At 43.9% G+C, this 17,597-nt stretch overlaps 1 protein-coding gene across 1 annotated transcript in view; it reads left to right on the top strand.

The window, feature by feature from the left end:
- Positions 1-13,850: 13,850 nt before the first annotated feature.
- The window catches only part of kank4 (KN motif and ankyrin repeat domains 4), a 40,543-nt gene continuing 36,796 nt past the window's right edge, over positions 13,851-17,597 (top strand). Inside the window, exon 1 of the mRNA XM_010786461.1 lies at positions 13,851-13,880. The gene's annotated coding sequence lies outside the window, so the exon portion shown is untranslated. The remainder of the gene's footprint in view (positions 13,881-17,597) is intronic.

The raw sequence follows: 17,597 nt of genomic DNA, 5'->3' as shown, positions 1-17,597 counted from the left end.
TGGTCAATAGATCACACCTTTTCTACCGTAAAAGTGTACTTGGATACGTTTTATAGTGTGAGTTATATACACTACAGAGACCCACAGTAACACCGGATCTACATCATATTTATTATATGTATCGGTTTATGATAACATTGAAGTCACTTGAGTTCCAACTGTCTACGGTCCAGTCAGGGTCACACTACAAGGGAGTCCAGAGCCGTCAATGTCCAATACATTTCTTTTATTTTCTCTTTTTCCAGTCTTTGTTGTGAAATTTTCATTGTCTGTTGACTTTATTAATAGAGAAATTATTAAAGAGGGAGTCATATGAGGTTGATGACAGAAAGGTTGTTTGTCTAACTGAGTCAGAGTGATAGTAGTGTTACTTTTTGTGCAGTCTTTCTTACAGTACGTTTCGGACGGACGGCAAGGAAGTTTGACCTGACAGGGACTTGACGGGGACTAGAAAATTACAAGGTTAATTGTAAACACGTCTATCGTAATTCATCTTTCATACGATTTACACGCAATCGTGATGGAGGGCTGTGAATCGTGACCACCCTCACACGCTATCCGATGGACAGTTTACAAATGTTTTATGAATCGTAGTTACCTGATGAGAACTGTCAAATTTGTAAAAACCAAATGGAAGTCATTCCGATTATGTTTACTGTTCCGATTCAATACATTCATTACAATTGATTTGTACAGGCGATGATGTCCGTCGGATTTTGAACTCATATAGGCAAGGTACGTTTTTACATGTCTGACAGGGAGTCTTTTTAATCTTATACCACCTATTGCAAAAATTAAAGACATTTACGTTTAAGTGTTTTGTTTTACAGTATGTAAGACCTAAGTAACTGCTCTTAGTTGACTTTAGAACGTGCGAAATAACTAATTAATTATATTAACGGACTAATACCGTATGTCGAAATTCTTTTGAGTTTATTAGGATAGAGATTTATAATCTTATAGGTACTTTTTCATATGGATCATCCCACACACCACAACAACGTTAGCTTAGGCACAAAACTTAAGCCAAATATGTAAATTGACACAAAAGCCTTCTGTGGACCGTTCTCCAAAAGTGACTCAGAAAAACCTTAATGTTAAGATAGAGTCGAACCCAAGTCACTTTGGCCCATATTACACGGTGACAATTCAATAAAGGACCAAAAAAACCTATCAATTGAGTAAAACCAGAAAGAACTACGACCTAACCAGTCTAGGGTCACCTCATAAGGACAACAAGTAACTGTCCAACACAGGGAGAAAGTCGTCGCCACTCCACAGTTTAACACTCATCGTATACGCTTTTATATACTTTGAAACGAGTTCCAATCCTCGCTTCCCGCAACAAGCTGCTCTCCACCCTCGTCACTACAAGTCCTCGTGTTAGGTGTTTTTCCAGGACCAACCTTCTCCTCTTACCACGCAGTACTCTCTCTGGGGCCGCAAAGCTGTTCGAAGGTTCTCTCTACTGGCCACTGTACAGCACACAACATTTTGTCGGTAACACACCTTCATTCAACTTCAAGCGAAAAGAGCCTCTTAAAAACCCCCCTCGAAGTTTTCCTGTCCCACACGCACTGACTCTCGCAACACTCTCAGGTCCATTAGTGTTCAGTGGAACCACGTCCCAAGCATCTGCAACCACAGGCGCCCCTTCTCCGTCACAAACCACAGATAGTTCAAAGGCCGGACACTAAACGAGCGTAACGCAAGATATTGGTGAAGGACTTGAACCACGTTCATAGACACACCTATAGCTCCAAAACTCTCACGAAGGATAAGACTATGACTCACACGATATCACCTCATTTTCTTTCGGTGACACCACCCTGATCAGAACACCGTCAGTACTGACGGATTCTCAGGCAAAATCAGACAAGTTCATGCTTTTCGTTGCAAAACAATACAACGTAAAAAACAACTTAATCACCAAAGTTACCCAGCGAGTCATCCAGAACCTCTATGATCCGACCTCTCCAAATCGATTTATATAGTCTCAACAACAGAACTTTTGGTCCTACAGCCACATATACGACAAAGGGTGTCAATCAAAGATACGCTACAAACCCAACCCCCATGCACGGACTGCCACACACACAAGACGATCCCATACACACTACACAGACACAGCAGACACCCACCTCCCAAAACAAACCAAAGTCCGAGTGACAACACAATGTCAGGTAGTCTTCGTTCTATTTACGTCGACACATGGTTCGTCTAAAGATCTCGTGATGTACGGTAACGGCCACGACTATAAGCATATATGCCGAGAATACTCGTACTTCACACCTTACGGGTAACACAAGCGGTCGTACTTCGGACAACCTAAACAGTGGCCCTCCCAACAAGGGTGTCATTACTGTATTTCGCGTCACATCCTGCGCTCATTGGCAACAGACCGAATCAGAACCACCTAGCGCACCCAACTCTAACCGTAACAAATGTATGGAGCAAACAACTCCGAGAACCGCATCCTAACAAATCTAACTCCACTAACGGACGATCACAGTAGGAGACTGGACAAAAACCCTATGGGGAGTATCACTCTTAACCGTCCCAAGCAACCCATAACAACACAACGGTACTTCTTAATCGGACTTTCTGTGGGTCCTAGGCAAAACCGTTTGCTTAGGCTAATAAACTCCTCAGTACGATGATTCCCGGTAACTAAATCACACTTCGTAAGGCGCACACCCAGTACAAAGGTACTGTCAGACCTAAATAAAGGGTCGTCTCAGAGCCGTGACTCCAAGCACTTAAACAAGGTCGAAAACCAGGTAACCAACGTCAACAGGAACACTTGAACAAAGGACACGCTCCACACTTACGTACTAAAATACTACACACCACAAACCGGCTCCATTCAGAGAAACAAACCCTACAACAACAGAGCAACCGTATTTCCATGACAACAAGAGAAAAATTGATTTACCAATGCAGAATATACCTAACGTAAAATACTAAACAACTGATCAGACAACACAACGTGCGGTCTCTCTCACAAATCATAACGACAAATATACTGACAACTAAAAATCCAACTTTTCGAGCAAACCACTCAGTATAAAGTCAATCAAAATGGCAACCCACCATAAACAAGAAACATTATCTGCAATACGTAGATTAACAAAAACACGTCTAATACACGTAAAGACACCAAAAGTCCACAGTAGTAAGAACTTCGAGCACCACAACATAAACGCAGGTATTACATGCCAACATTGGGTACATACCACATCTGATTTCATAACTAATTTCTCCGAACGTTATAAAATCACAACCTGAATAAAACAGCTAATTAACTCCACAATCATAAATCTCGTCATATCACACCCAAATAAATTGTATAAAACACAAAATAAATTACCGCCTGACAATAGCTCTTTAAATGTATTATTGACCAAGTACAGACATTTAGCTTATCACACCAAAACCGCGTAAATATAAAAAAGACTCTTTACAGGACATGTAATTGGGGCACTAATCACCAACAAAAATCCATACACGTAACCACTTTCGCTCAAAGAGACCTAAGGTATAAGTAAACAATTTCAACCGTCCACCCCTCTAGCTCATAAGTCTTCGAGATTACCACAAAGACTACAAGTTAGACCATACAACATAACCACCACCTAATGTATAAGTGAGTACTTGGACCTACTTACATTTAACGATGCAGGTTAACAGTACATTTTTTCTAAGACTTAAAACAAATGCAAAAACATTACGAGTCAGTGTAAAAATATAACAGAACGTAAACACTAACTCCAAAACCTGTAAATTAAGCGTCTAACAAAAAAGAGGAAGAGAAAGATAAAAACGATCAACAACGCCTCAACAAGACTTCTGATGATCATTATACACATAGACACCCCCTCGTATTCTTAAGAAAAAGCCCCGAACCGAACAACCCGTTACATGTAACTGTTGTCGTAGACAACACGACAAAGGACTAAACACCACCAACACCAAACATTAAAGCTATAGAAAACCTACGTCTTGACCGTTAACTAACAAACCCGACTAACATCAGGTCACTACGCGTCACGCTCACGACACCGGCATAATCGCAAGATCTTATACAAAAGTATACCAACTACCCATAACAAAGTATAATAGTCAAAAAATGAAAGTGTTTGGAAACACGACATACTGAAGCAACGCTACAACGCGAAAATGTCACATATCATAGCGCTGATCACCAAATGTCAAATAGACCACTAAACGTAGCATTTTGGAATACACAACCACATAATATATACGTTCGTCAATCAGCAGTCTTCTAGTAATCATGCACAAATAGGTGAGTCTTCTGTCGTAGTTACTTGTTAACTCTGGAAAAGTCACTCCATCAGAGAGAGAAGAGTATCAATGCTATGCCTGTTTCATGTCTTACTTCACATACGATACAAAAATTACAAGACTAACTGGCGACACACTCCAGGGAGAACTACACACGGCGATGTCGGCTACCGCATGTCGCTTCACAAGTTCAAAGTGTTTGTAAAGTGTGCGATCCTCGGTCCTTATGAAGTTAATACCAAGCGAAGTACAGACATCTACATCACTAACCACGGGGTCTCGTGGGGAACCATTTAATGGCATTCGGGCTAGTGTTAACGCATGTTACGCACTGCAGTAGACCATTTCCAAACATGCCCTGGGCTATGTGCACATTGGCTTGTGAGCACATAGCTGTCCTTAAGGGGATTAAGTCCGAAATTTCGTAAGAGAGTTGATGGTGGGAAACAAAACCCATGGAGCACAAGCGCCCAAAATCGTCGCAAAAAAGGGGTAAAACGGACATGGCTACCCGCGACATTCCACCACTTTTACCCCCTACAACCCGAATAGACCCGGGTCGTCGAGGTGGTCGGCTTCCCTACACGCTCCACTAACGAACCCTCCGCTCTCACTCCCACACCATCTCTCCCTCCCCAAACTTCCGCCAACCCATGGCCAAAACAACCAACAAACAACCAACAAAACCAACCACCAACACAACACACACCAAACCAGACCACCAAACAGAACAATAAACAACCAAACCTACCACAAACACAACACAACCCACACACCCCACCAAAACACCACCAACAAAAACACACCACACACAAACAAACAAAACAACAACCAAACCAAACAAAAACCCCACCCACCACCAACACGAAAACAACCAACCACCCCCCGCGCCAACAACAAATCCAATTAAGACACCCCACAAAAGCTCCGACAACGAGATCTGCGCCACCCCTCATAAATCCATTCTTCTTGGCAAAGAATGTTATTACACCTCCTCTCTTAGGAGAGTGTCAGTTGACTCTCCGACTATTGGATTCGAAGTCACTGATTTCCTCAGAACTCACCAAAATCCTATCAAACCCAAAATCCAACACAAAACACCATGAAACACAATCCGGAGAAATTCAATCACAACCACACGCCAGTCACCCAACGTCCTTTAATCACTCTAATCTGTCCAGACGTCGTCGACTTTCCTACCTGGTAACCGTATTACACGAGAAAGGAAGGAAGAAGCAAGGGGAACCAGGCGGCAACCGAAGAGAGTTGCGGCGGGGACGGAGGGATGTAACGACTCGAGGCGGGGACACGGGAACGGCGAAAAGGGAAAAACCGAGAATTAAAACCGACTGGCCGGTCTCGTGGTAACACGGCCGTGCTAGGAACAGACCGCAGTCGCGCAACTTAAACACCGACGCCACACACCACACCAAATACCACACCACCAACGACACACAAACACACACACACACGACACGCACGACACACCACACACCACACACACTCGACCACACGGACAACACGACACACACCGCGCAACGCACACACACACAACACCCCCACACGTTCCGGGGGGGCCCATGGTAACAATGTTGTCGTGAACCACTTTATCATGTTAAAACGCGGTCAAAGACCACCGAGAGAGTACGTTAGTCGACTTATGTGTTCTCGTCTTCGGGTTACCTTTCTCGTACGTAATAAACGCTACTTGTCTCGTGTATTACTTTTTAAGTTTCGTTGTCTCCAAAAGCGCACCCCGCCTGTCTTTTGTGTTTTTTACGTTCGTTTGCTACCTCATGACTTCACCTGTGTGTGTGTGTGTGTGTTGTGTGTGTGTGTGTGCTGTGTTGTGTGTGCGCGCGCGTGCTGTCGTGCATGGTCGTGTGTGTGTGTGGTTGTTGTGTGTGTGTGTGTGTGTGTGTTGTGTGCTGGTGTGCTGTGTGTGTGTGTGTGTGTGTGTTGTGTGTGTGTGTGTGTGTGTGTGTCGTGGTGTGACGTGTGTCCCACCCAAATCGACGCGTACTGCTCCACACTACTCCTACCACTCCTCTACTTGCCGTGTCTGGTACAGAGCAAAAGACGACCCGACCGGCCCACAGACACACAGTAGTCAGCGGCGTCTAAAATCGTTTGGTGTCCCAGGGAATTCTTTTATTTGTTAAACCCACCAAGTAAAACATTGAAACCCAGGTGTCGTACGGTCAACTGTAGGGGTTTTCGGGGAACCGGACCGCCTTTACCACTCGAAAAGAAGTTCAACAATTTACGAACGAACCGCCTCTACCAATGGTTTTTATGTCACTAAGTCCACAACAAATTATAACCAATTTACACAAACTCACCTGTTGACCTCGTCTTTACCCTTTGTACTACTAATTAAGAGGTAATTGTTTTGCAATCTAAATCTTCTTTGTCTAGAATGCTGGTTAAACACCAACATAAAGGTGCTAAGAACAATGGAACCCAATCAGTTTTAATGCGAATGTAAAGGAGGCCTCCGACAAACCCTGTAGTACTGTTTGACTTATTCTCCAGTAGTTACAGTCAATTCTTTAGCTTTAGTCTTAATTAGTCTACTTAAATAACAAGTTTTAGAACCTAAAGTACGTGAATTGGATAACTAAGTTTGATATTTAACCAAATAACAACAATTCTTATTATTTCGTTGTCGTTCGGTGTTCGTAGGTGTTGGTTTTTAGGCAAGTCCCCGCATTCGTTTGCATCATGGGTTTACCTTCTAAAAAAACTGAACCCCTTGCCACGCAGCATATACCATGAACTCTTACTCTTATCACAGGACGGTAAAGCCAGTGATGTTAATTATTTCTTCTTGTATTACTGTCGTAAATCTTTGTCCTAAAAAAACAGGTGAAAACGAGACCTAGACCCCCTCCCTAAATAATAAATGAAATTCAGACGCAATTTAAACACTGACAACTTATAAGAACGTCTTCTAACAACAACCGGTTTTTTCGTGTCACGGCTTGCGGCACGCCCACGACCCGCGTGAGACCTTTCTTGTGCTTCCGCCCCGGCGGCACATGTGCTACCCACGTCCCCACAACCAGCCACTATACACCCACGTACTACACCTTTTGTTTTTGTAGCGCACACGTCTTCTCTCGCCCCCCCCCGCGGCCTCGCGACAGACACACCAGACTCTGTGCGACCACTCGCCCTGCGCGACCTCGCTCCGCTATGTCGGACACACGACCCAGATCCCCCGCCGCCCCATCTGATTTGTGGCTTCTGTTGCGTAGGCTCGCCCGCTTAGAACCCCTCTGCTAAGGCGGACAAGCAACGCAACTTTCAGCGCGCGCACGCGCCGCTCGGCCCCCGCTCCTTGCCGCCCCTCCTCTTCTGCCCCCTCTCGCTGGTCGCATTATGCTATTGAACACACCACCACACATTCCATCCATCCATCCATCTTCTCCCGCTTATCCGTGGTCGGGTCGCGGAGGCAGCAGTTCCAGCAGAGAGCCCCAAACTTTCTTTTCCCTGGCCACATCAACCAGCTCTGACTGGGGGATCCCAAGGCGCTCCCAGGCCAGCGAAGAGATATAATCCCTCCATCTGGTTCTAGGTCTACCCCTTGGTCTCTTCCCAGCTGGACGTGCCTGGAACACATCCCTAGGGAGGCGCCCAGGTGGCATCCTAACTAGGTGCCCGAACCACCTCAACTGGCTCCTTTCGACGCGAAGGAGGAGCGGCTCAACTCCGAGTCCCTCCCTGATGACCGAACTTCTCACCTTATCCCTAAGGGAGACACCAGCCACCCTGCGGAGAAAACCCATCTCGGCCGCTTGTACCTGCGATCTCGTTCTTTCGGTCATGACCCATCCTTCATGACCATAGGTGAGGGTAGGAACGAAAATGGCGCGGTAGACAGAGAGCTTTGCCTTCTGGCTCAGCTCCCTTTTCGTCACAACGGTGCGGTAAAGAGACTGCAGTACCGCTCCCGCTGCTCCGATTCTCCGACCCATCTCACGCTCCATTGTTCCCTCACTCGAGAACAAGACCCCGAGATACTTGAACTCCTTCACTTGGGGTAAGGACTCATTCCCTACTTGGAGTGGACAGTCCATCGGTTTCCTGCTGAGAACCATGGCCTCAGATTTGGAGGTGCTGATCCTCATCCCAGCCGCTTCACACTCGGTTGCGAACCGATCCAGTGAGTGCTGAAGGTCGCAGACCGATGAAGCAATCAGAACCACATCATCTGCAAAAAGCAGTGGTGCAATCCTTAGTCCACCGAACTGCAGACCCCTCCCCCACGACTACGCCTCGAAATCCGGTCCATGTATATTACAAACAGGATTGGTGACAAAGCGCAGCCCTGGCGGAGGCCAACCCTCACCTGAAATGGGTCCGACTTACTGCCGAGGACCCGGACACAGCTCTCGCTTTGGGAGTACAGAGATTGGATGGCCCTGAGTAGAGACCCCCTCACCCCATACTCCCGCAGCACCTCCCACAGTGACTCCCTGGGAACCCGGTCATACGCCTTCTCCAAGTCTACAAAACACATGTAGACTGGATGAGGGTACTCCCAGGCCCCCTCCAGGATCCTTGCGAGAGTAAAAAGCTGATCCGTTGTTCCACGACCAGGACGGAATCCGCATTGTTCCTCCTCAATCTGAGGTTCGACAATCGGCCTGACCCTCCTTTCGAGTACCTTAGAGTAAACTTTCCCGGGGAGGCTGAGTAATGTGATGCCTCTGTAATTGGCACACACCCTCTGATCCCCCTTTTTAAAAAGGGGAACCACCACCCCGGTCTGCCACTCCTTCGGTACTGTTTCCGACTTCCACGCAACGTTGATGAGACGTGTCAACCATGACAGTCCCTCAACACCCAGAGCCTTCAGCATTTCTGGGCGGATCTCATCCACCCCCGGGGCTTTGCCACTGTGAAGTTGTTTGACGACCTCAGTGACCTCCCCCCGGGAGATTGGTGTCGATCCCCCGTCATACTCCAGCTCTGCCTTTAACATAGAGGGCGGAGTTGTCGGGTTCAGGAGTTCCTCAAAGTGCTCCTTCCAACGCCCTAACACTCCATCAGTTGAGGTCAACAACGTCCCATCCTTGCTGTACACAGCTTGGATGGTTCCCTGCTTCCCCCTCCTGAGGTGTCGGACAGTTTTCCAGAACCGAACATTAAACAAGATAATTAAAACTAAACTAACACCTGAATGAGCTGAAATCTCTGTTACAGGGTTAGAGTTATAAGACTAAAAACTCAGAGAAACACACCAAAAAGCACAGTGGTATTTAAATGGGACCATCATTTACATAAAGGAACGTTACTCTGGATAGAAGAATTCTTGAAACTAGAGATTCAGGCGATCCACTCGTCAAGAAAATATTTACTCGGGAGATAAATCAAGCAAGAAGTTGGTTTATTTTCTCATAGACTTCTGAACAATGAGGTTTAAGGAAAGTAGAAGAGTAGATGGCAGCACACATTTTCCTTTTGCATACTCTTCAATTGTATTATTATACTATGCATGTATCAGCAGTGTATTTTACGGACTGCTTCTCTCTAGCTTTCTCACTGTCTCTTTGCTTCTCATGCACACCTGAACACACAGTGCAGAGGTCATTTTGACTTGAGCTGTGCAAGGAGGTGTGTACTGTGGTCAGTTCAGTGGGCGTCTGTTTTAACGTGTAAACAGCCTTTCCCCTGCCTGGAGGCCTTGTCAGCAACTGGCCTTCCTCAGGATGTCTGCCAGCCCTCGCTCATTCTCAGTGGAAAATCTTGGTAATAGCTTGTGTTTTTTTTTTCCACCTTCAAACCATTTATGTAATGGGTATTTGTTGTAACACTCAAATAATTTGCTCGTAGAGAACACACTATGGTGGACTTTAAAGTAGTTTTCAAGCATGTAGAGCAGCCTATCTGGCATTGCATCTCCATATCCACTTGTGCTAACACATAAGAACAAAAACAACACTCACCAAGAGACAAAGCTGGACATTTTAACCAAGAGAGATTTTTGGAGGTCTACACAGGCCAAAAATGAATCAGAGGAGAATATGCAGGCAGTGGGTTATGGGTCATTATCCTCGCTTAGAGTCTGTAAATGTATCTTCCTTAAAGGGGTGAGAATAGAAGCAATTAAAACAAAGGGGAAATGCAGCACACATTCTTTTTGTCAGGGATTATGGCCCATGATGTCAGTATCTTGAGCTGGTATTTGTTACAAGAAGACATATGGGATACTGTGTGTGTATCCAAGCATTGATGTATGGCTTCAACAAAACATAGCATACACTTCGAACATTAAAAAAGATGCCAGCGCAAATGTAAAACAGTTTGACAGATGTGGTCAGCCAGCAAACATATTTGTCCACATTGTAAATCTTGAAAATAATCTTTTATCAAAACATAACTTTGCTTGATAAATGAGGAACACTGTAAAACTATGAAAGGAATGTAAAGCCTAAACATTGACCTAACACCAAATACGATTTAACGTTATCTATCCCAGAGCAAAAGGTGGTCTCATTTATGAATGATTACAAATGACTGGTCCTGGAAAAACAGTTACATACTGTATGCATTTCTTCAGCAACTGACCAGCAGTCTCCAATCTGCCACCAGTTTACCTTTCATAGTTTAAGACACTACTCTGAACCGCAACTGCATTTAAGCAAATTTGACACCTTTTAAGTTATAAAAGTATAGAGATTATGTCTGTCTTCAATGTCAATGCAAAAACAAAACAAAATGTTACCATCCTTACTTCGAACAATTGTCAGTTTTCAAAAATTAAAAAAGAAAGCTGTTGAATTTGAGGTTGGAGTAAAGACTGTTTTGGGTTGTTCGCACTTGGACCCACTCACAAATATGCACGCACATACTGCAGGCTACACTAGCAAAGATAATTGTCTGTTCCAAGAACTGGCATGAATCTCAAGCTGCTAGTGAACCTGAAACTTTAATAATAGCACACATATTATAATGAGACACAGCAGGCATTACAAATGATAAGCAGTAAAGTATACCTTACAGTTTAACGCAAAATGTAATTATTTGCTTTTCCCGGAATTGGATAATTGCATGGAAAGTCTCAAAGATATTTGACAGTGTAACCTGAGGGTGAGGAGTAACACTTGGTGACTGATAGCAGTGCTTTGCTGTGGCCACTATCCGTTATCATTCTGCATATTATGAATTCTTTATTTTTTGTTTCTCTGTAACTCCCACAGTAAGAAAAATAAAACTCAGCATATGACTCCCAGCTGTTCTGCTGAACTGTATGTTTATGAGCTGTGGGGTGCAGCAGTAAAAACATTTTTTGGGTTTTCTCACAGAGCCAGACACATTCAAACACATGCATTTGCAGAAGCCTGGGGTGCCAGACTTCAGCAGTCACCAAGCTGTACTCCCACACCTATTCTTATATTATGACAAAAGCAAAGGGAGAAATACTGATTATAGAGAAAAAATTTCCATATCAAGACAACATGGTGAAAAAACACAACATACAACATATTTAGTTTGAGCCTCACCCTCTCTAAGGGCTACTTTTAGGCCCTTGCCTTACTTTGAAAAGCATCTTAAGGAGCTATTTCCCCACAGGTCCCAGGGTCTCATGTGAATCTCCCCCACCATGAAGGGTGACTTTAATACCATGTATTACTGTGTGTGCTCCATCTTCCCCTCCCCAAGACAAAGAGGCACATGAACTTAGGCAGGGACTTATTCCCAACCATTTTTTTGCAGTGCACACTATATAGACCTTGCATTTTTATTTATTTCAATAAAGAACAAGTGAGATGGACAGACAACGTCAAACCAGGACAAACAGAGAAAAGACGAGAGAGGCTCTACAAGTCCTGAAGGTCTGAGGTGGGATCTGAGGCCTCCTGACGGAAGACGGTTCATGTGATCTGCAAGAGGGAAGCTTAACCCTCTAGGCTGCATTACACCCTCTTTCAGTCTGCTGCTTTAGATGAAAGGATGTGAGCTGATGTTATGCATTGTGTTGGACACATAGAGAGAGGGGAGGATTTAGTCAGAGATGTGAACATTGTCTGTGTTCGACAAAGTTTTTCATTTCAAGTTAACACACTGAGAAAAGAAAAGCACCATGTCTTTTTTAATCATTTTTAAAGCAAATAAATAAACTGAAATGTCTTTCCTAACTAATGCGGAAGGTCCAACCAACTTTGTTATGTTCCCATTCCTGAAATGTAACATGTATTGCACTCCACTGATGCAAAGCCACGATACTGAACCAGTTGTCTGGTTGTTTTTACGGATAAGCATTTACATTTGACTCCTCCTAAAACATCCTCACATGTTGTGCTTTCTTTACTCTAATTTAATCATTACAAACAGCATACTAAAAGTGAACAAAGTAATTAATGACAACATTAAAGTGCACCCATAGCAGTTGCTCTCTACAGTATATCAGCACTGAGTGTCAACCTATCTCTCTCCAGTCTCAATGAAAATAAACCCTTTGGCCTCAGGATAGAGCCATTCAGGTTTGATTTAGAGCCCTGGCATCGCTACAGCTATGCCATATATCCATATAAATATTTCATGGACTTTGTATATTTCTGCACTCTCATGGCATCACGAACCAGAATGTGAGGCTATATTTTACAGATCCTGCATGCCTGCTGCTGAGCTTTTTTTGGATGGATGTTTGCTTTTCAAAAATGGGTTCCACACATTCCCTTAAAGGGGAATTAGCGTTGGTGGTCTGAAGGATAGGTGCAAGAGCGAGATAAGAGATACGACCCATTATCCCAAGCAGTTAGCCTATTTAAGGGCTGTTAATTATTTACCTCATTTACACGACAGAGCCAGCTTGACCAGCTGGTTTACTCATTTCACTGCTTCCTGTTATTAAGATGGACAGAACTGACTAAGGGGTTACTCGTTCAATTTATGATACCCCATCAAGGCTAGTTTAAAGCTTCGAAAAAAGGAATTTTGATCCTGTGTGGAGCTTGACCTGGTCAAAGCAGGCCTTGTGTGGCCCTAGGGCAGCACAGCAGGGGTTTTGCAGTAATAATTAGACAGGTGCATGCACACCATGGTGGGAGTCCACTGTAGGGCAGGCCGTGTGCCCGCAGGCTAAATGCACATACACACGACCTCAGAAACACACCAGTAGATGACTGAACACACAGACCCCTAGTACACACACAGGACTCTGCATAATGTATCCCTTGTGGTCATTTGCACTTCAGAACATCTTGAGCTTTACACACACTCACATCTACACGTTAAGTTGCTGCACTACAGAGAAGCAGTAGTGGTTGATTACTACATTTGTGTGTCGAGCATTGAGTGTGGGATTAGTTTTTTGGGCCAGTAGACTGCAAAAGGCAGGCTATTGAATGTATCATACTAGGAGAGCATATAGAGAGCCTCTCTTCTCCTCCCTCCACCCCTCAGCACAATCTCTACCACCACCACCTCCACCCCGTTCCCACCCTCCCTCCTTTTGTTTTTGTGTGTTTCACTTTGTTTCTCTGTTGAGGTTAGAAGAGAGACAGGGTCAGTAGCACTCACAGAAACAGGAAGGACAGGAGGTGAGTGGAGCTGCATTGCAGGTGAGAGGCAAACATCACCCTGAGAATTTACTCCCTTTTTCTGACTCCTTGTTTTCACTCATGAACAATTTGCTTTCTTTATCTCACAGTTTCTATCGCCCATAATTCTATTTAGTTTACTTAACATTGCTCATCTCCTCTTCCTCGATCTGCTACACCTCACCTCGCTCTCTTTTCTCACACCCTCTTTCCCGGTCTATTTTTGCAGGGTAGAACATATAGGTCACATGTTTTAGCCTGGGATGTGAGACAAATAGTGTGAAGAGAAAAGGAAAGTAGGTGTATGTATAAATGTGTAGATGCATGTGTGAAAGAGGGAGAGGCAGGATGGTGTTTTTCCCCGCATAATGTTTGCTCTCCACACACAGCTTGAGCAGCTGACAAAATGTGGGAGGAACAAATGGGCAGGCTGACAATCATACATGTGTTCAGACCATCGACTGTATATTTACAGGTTTAGACATTCTCACAAACACTCAACACAGTGACATTTATTGAGCTACTCAGTGTGGCAATCCGCCAACTCTTTGTATCCTGTCTGTGTGTGATGATGTGTGTGTGTGGACGCCGAGCTGAAAGGCTGTCATCACGCTCAGATCAATAGAGTGTGAATTTGGAAGTATTGATTTCTTCCCAGAGTCGTCCTTCCCGCTCTGCACAGCCACCTGGCTTCACACTTTAGTTTGTGTCTTTTCCTCCAGGGGGGTGTGACTGTGAGAGGGAATGAATTGTATGTGAATGTATGTTTGTGTGTGCTTCCATGCACACATATCTTATTCTATGTGCATGTGTGTGTGTGTGTGTGTGTGTGTGTGTGTGTGTGTGTGTGTGTGTGTGTGTGTGTGTGTGTGTGTGTGTGTGTGTGTGTGTGTGTGTGTGTGTGTCTCCTCTATTTTTGGCTGTGTTAGTTGGAAGTGATAATTAATGAGCAGGGGATCCAGATTTATTTATAACCCCTGTTTCTGTGAGAGTGTGGTGTGTAATACATAAGTTGAAACTTGCCCATATTGTATATTTAAATATTTGATGCATGTTTGGTGTTTGTGTGAGTTGTTTTTACCTGTCATAGTCAATGGAAGGAGATGTAATGTGACATGGCAGCGCTGTAAGTGATCTACTCCTCCGTTGCGCACCTTCCCCATTTTCTCATTCCTATGCTTTCCCCTCATTTCTGTCACCCTTTCTCGCTTTTTTCATTACTTTCTAGAAACCACATTCCCTTGCTTCTCTCTATCTTCCTGCCATCCTTTACTCTGCCAACCATCTCCAACTGCTCATTCTAACCTCCTCTACCATCGTTTTCGAGCCCTTTGAACATCTGCTAACATAGGAACAGTCCGATGGCCCACATGCAAATTAGCGGTTGCAATTACTTCACCAACCTCATTAACTTCCATGAGCGGATGTAGCCGTAATGCTAACGCAGCCCCAGCTAGAAGGGGTATGCTGTGTGTTCCAATGAATAATAGATGGTGTGTCACTTCCTTTTTTGCAAATGAAAGCAGGCAGCTGCTCCTCGTGCTAGAATACCACTAGGGCATGAGGGAAGCCGCCTGAAAAAGGAAGGTGCATACGTTCTGTGTTAAGAGCGGATAAAGCGATGGAGCGATAGGCTGATAAGAAAACAGTTGCAGGGAGGGAACGGCGTAACAGTTATCTGTCCTTTGACAGACGAGGCAGAAGCAGGATACGGGTGGTAACGCTAAGGTCATGTCCACGCTAATGCAGATAAAGTTGAAATCGCATCTTTTTTGTTTCATTTCCATACACACTGTTTTCCACAAACCAAAACCGCTTTTGAAAATAGTTCAAACTTTTAAAATCACTTGTATGATGCAGAGGGAGAAAGTGATTCTTCCTCTTTCCCTCCTGTGGTCACTCACTAAAAATAGCCGATCACATAGTACAGGTGTCATATGACTGAGAATAAAAGGGTTATTTGATTGACAGGCTGCAGCACCAACGCGGTTTGCAGGTACTGCTTATGAGCTGCAGGTAAATCACTGTTTTATACACATGCAGCCTCTTAACAAAGATACAAGTACAGTATGTCAGCTTGTGTGCAGCTCCAGTATAAGGAAATACTACATACGTCATTACAGAAAGGGTCTGCGGTGAAAGAAAGCAGCTGTGCTCTTCTGAGACTAAGCAGAGTATCTGAACGTTTCATTTCACTTAATCCTGCTATAACCCATTATTTTAACCATGAAGGGGAAAAAAGAGAAGAATGCATTGTCTTTTACTCTCAATGCTGTATGGTACAATAGCATTTAATGCAGAATGGAAACTAAACATTGGAGCTCTGTCTGATTGTTGACATATAATGACATACAATGTTTTATTTTTCATTTTAAGAGGAGTCTTTCTTACAGTTTAAACTCCTCATTCATCTGTAATCTTAAAGGACAAACTTAAAGGGGACCTATCATGCAAAATGCACTTTTGTACGTCTTTTATACATGAATATGTGTCCCCGGTGTGTCAGGGAACTCACCAAGTGTCAGAAAACACAACCCTTTCTCTTTTCCTCCATACCCAAATCTCTTGGGGCTGCAACGGATCTGATACAGACTGATCCAGATTTGAATTGTTCTGATGTCAGAAACGGGGTGCTCCGNAGTCTTTTGTTAAGTTTAGCCTAAGTTAAGACATAGTCTAGGACCGTGGGGTTCCTTAACCCATCCTCCGGGGTGCTCCGCCTACAGTACACGGGCAACTATCCACCTATCAGGGGAATGAGAGGTTGCGTGGCATGGTAACAGCATGGTAACATGACGCTCGTGCCTCGCCCCCCTCCTTTGCAGGGGGCGTGGTCAGATGCAACTCATTTGCCACAGAATCAGCCCTTGTGAAGACAAGGCTGGAAAAGAGCAAATAGAGCGAAATGAGGCATGGCTAAAATGCATGATCTGTTTGGTATTTTGAAAAAAAAACTTAACAGACATGTTTTATATAGGTATGGCCCTACAATATATTATTCAAATATAGCATGATAGGTCCACTTTAAGTTAAAGTTCAAATAATTTATACTTTGAGAGGAGCAATATAGTGTAACTGAGTTATGTCGAGTGCCCATAGCCTTGCTAAAAGGTAAAGCATCAATGTTTTTCAAAAAAAGAACGATATGACTCCATGTGCAAAGTGATTCTGCTTGTGTTGGTTAAGGCTTTTTGTGAAAAAGGCCCTAAACACTGTGAGTTGTACAAATAAAGGGCCAGATATCCTCCTAAAATGATAAACATAATTTCTGTTGCTTTTATTGGTTGTCTCTATAGACTGACATGTTGACATGTAAATCAATGGGATCAGTGTATCTATCACATGCTACAAAGCAACAGAGGTGTTATATTCAGCAGCAGCCTCACCAAGTCTCTCCAAGTTGACGAGAAAGAGACTGGAGGTCACATGCTTCCTGTACATCCTTATTCATCCTTCTGAACACCAGTGAAGTCCTTGAGCCCTGTAGTGTTTGATGTCCTAACAAGTAGTTTCCTCAAACAGAGTCAAAGGAAACTCGCAAATGAAAAACAGATAGACATATTAGAGCCATCAATTTGTGCTTTTTCTTTGTATTGCAGTATTTTCTATCATTTGCAGTGAGCTTCGAAATATTGTTTTATATGCTTTCAGAAATGTTTGAAGTTTTTAACACTCTCTTTAAACACACAGTGCAAACCCTTATCTTCACTTGCAGTTCCTCATGGAAAAGAGAGTTTG

The sequence above is a fragment of the Notothenia coriiceps genome, unplaced genomic scaffold (genome assembly GCF_000735185.1).
Source record: "Notothenia coriiceps isolate Sejong01 unplaced genomic scaffold, NC01 NC01_scaffold00029195, whole genome shotgun sequence".
Lineage (NCBI taxonomy): Eukaryota > Metazoa > Chordata > Actinopteri > Perciformes > Nototheniidae > Notothenia > Notothenia coriiceps.
The sequence above is the reverse complement of the archived record's forward strand: the minus strand, read 5'-3'. Positions and strand labels throughout refer to the sequence as shown.